The 2500-nt window shown below is 40.3% G+C and overlaps 2 protein-coding genes across 3 annotated transcripts in view; one reads left to right on the top strand and one right to left on the bottom strand.

Moving 5' to 3' along the window:
* LOC136841515 (thioredoxin domain-containing protein 12-like) overlaps positions 1 to 2500 on the top strand; it is a 151967-nt gene that overhangs the window by 58097 nt on the left and 91370 nt on the right. The window lies entirely within an intron of this gene.
* LOC136841513 (junctional adhesion molecule A-like) overlaps positions 1 to 2500 on the bottom strand; it is a 77239-nt gene that overhangs the window by 27614 nt on the left and 47125 nt on the right. The gene's annotated exons all lie outside the window — the stretch shown is intronic.

Raw genomic sequence — 2500 nt, 5'->3', positions numbered from 1 at the left:
CGCATATCCTCGTTGAATTCACAGTACATCCGTATTCATCATGTTATAATCATCGGTATCATGCTCCGCCAGAATCCTTCGTTATAACCAAGTAAATGCCTGTATCATCATCACACATTTATAAACTTTCATTTTCCACCATTCCTCATAATCGCGTTGATATCACAACACTCTCTTCATAGAAACAGCGAGAGAGTTTCCATTATCGGAATGACTTTATTAAACTTTTGTTTTTCGAAGCTCGGCGCCTGTCGTTTGGGTCATAATCGTGCACATTTACGCTGTTTTTGCGCTCGTTAATGGAGCTACGTGGCTTGAAAGCTCATCTGGAGTCTGTGTGTCTATTTAAAAACAGCTGCCTTTTCCACGAGGTTATTAAGCCCACGTGAAAGCACTTGCGAGCAACTGCAGGCAGCTAATTTATGTCCGGTATTACCGCCGCCGATGAAAAGGGGAGGTGTTCCGCAAGGTGATAATAGTTTCGACTCTTTATTTTAGTTTTCTTTCTCCGCTTCCCGTTTTCGTTATTTTGATTAGCTCCCGTTTTCTTCAACGTTGAGGGATACACTGAAGTAATTTACCCCTAATTTTATTTTCCTTCCTCTGCTTGGTTTTGAAAAGTGAGTCGTTGCTGTGAAAATAACGACACTCAATTGAAAAAAGTGAAGAATAACCGTATTTTCCAACATGCAACGTGTACGTACAGCGCCCAAAGCCCGGATAGATATGGAGAGTTGTAGAAAATAAATTAAATCCGCTCTTAAAGCATTTACCAAAGTACATTGTGAAATAAGCCGTTGGAAAAGGCGCATTAAATCCGGCAACTTCGACCAGAGATCACGCCGCTGAGAAGAAGAAGACGACGAAAATTGACAGTAAAACATTCCTACCTACCTATTCATTCAAGCACAGTCCTGTAAATAATGATTTTGCTCTGTTTGTTGATTTCATTAATTTCCCATTATTGTATCGTTCATAATAAGTGTACTTCATTGTGAAAGAAGCTAAGGAACCATGAATGACCACATATGAAAAGCGAAAAGAAGAGAAAGAATAATAGAGTAGAAACTCATTCAGTGTCAGACATAACAGAACACGTTTGATAGATTTCGTTAAAAACAGTTTGCAAGAGATGATAGTAAACAATGATGAAACAAGTAGCCTAAACAATTATTCAAGATAAATAGATAAATGTATACAAGCTAAACCATGTAGATAAAGAGACGACAGCACGAGGGAGCTGTCAATCAGGGAAAATTCAACTATAGATCAGGGCCAGACCATGGTACACGTACTTTATACTTACGTTGATGTGTATTCTACTTTTTCCAAAGTATTTATCAAATCTTCTTACTGTATAGAAAGTAAATACGCGATAAAACAAATGTTTTGTTTATCAAAGCGTTCCACTTGAAAGTTTTGAAAAACAGTAAATTCTCGATAAAAGAAGAAGATAAATCGTAAGAGCCGTGAAAAACCAACCCACATCGAATCCTAGAAGTCGAAGCATCCAAAGCAAGGTCCAGTATTGAAGTGAAGAGTAGCAGGAACAGGTTACAGGAGGAGGAGGAGGGGAAGGAGGAGAAGTAGGAGGAGGAGGAGGGGAAGGAGGAGGAAGAGGGAAAGGAAGAGGAGGATGGGAAGGAGGAGGAGGAAGAGGAGGGGAAGGAGGAGGAGGAGGAGGGGGGAAGGAGGGGAAGGAGGAGCAGGAGGAAGAGGGGAAGGATTAGAATGAGGAGCGGGAGGGGGAGGAGGAGTAAGGGGACGGCATCCTACCTCATCAAGAGACCATTACAAACTGGGAATCGTCCACTGAGGGATTCCAGTACTCTGACACAGAGCTCATCAGCGAGTGACTCCCTCTGGGTCTATCTCTCTCTTCCCGATTTTCAGCAAAACAAAGTGAGCGGTGCTTTTTTTTTTTTTTTTTTTAATTCGTGGCAGGATTCGTATTTTGGGGCGGCGCTGTCTCGTTCGTGAGAGCCAGTGATTCGTGGCGCTATAACTTATTCGTGGAAGGAACTTCAAGTTTGGTCAAAGTGGAGTGCGCTCGTCAGTGCAGGATTCTCTGGGATTGGAAAATGGGCGAGAAGGATGGATGGAAGGGATTGAGAGAGAGAGAGAGAGAGAGAGAGAGAGAGAGAGAGAGGGTGGATGGAATGGAGATTAATGGATAGATAGATAGACAGATAGATTTGCACTCTTTAATTCCATATTATTAAGTACGTCATTCTATAGTTTTATTTTTTTATTTCACCATACTCTGTCTGAAGTTGATAAATAATAATGCACAAGCCCACAAAATTATTACAAATAACATAAAGACATATAAATAGATTGGCTCTCTAGAATTCCATAGTATCAAGTACATCATTCCATAGTTTATTTTTTATCTTTTACCATAATCTATCTGATAATAAATAAGCCCACAAACATTGAACGTAAACTGTAGTATTTCAGTTTTACCATATAGCAATGAACTCTCGCTCCTATGTAAACC

Source organism: Macrobrachium rosenbergii, chromosome 9 (genome assembly GCF_040412425.1).
Source record: "Macrobrachium rosenbergii isolate ZJJX-2024 chromosome 9, ASM4041242v1, whole genome shotgun sequence".
In the NCBI taxonomy this organism is placed as follows: domain Eukaryota; kingdom Metazoa; phylum Arthropoda; class Malacostraca; order Decapoda; family Palaemonidae; genus Macrobrachium; species Macrobrachium rosenbergii.
Note: the sequence above shows the minus strand (reverse complement) of the source record. Positions and strands in the feature narration are given on the sequence as shown.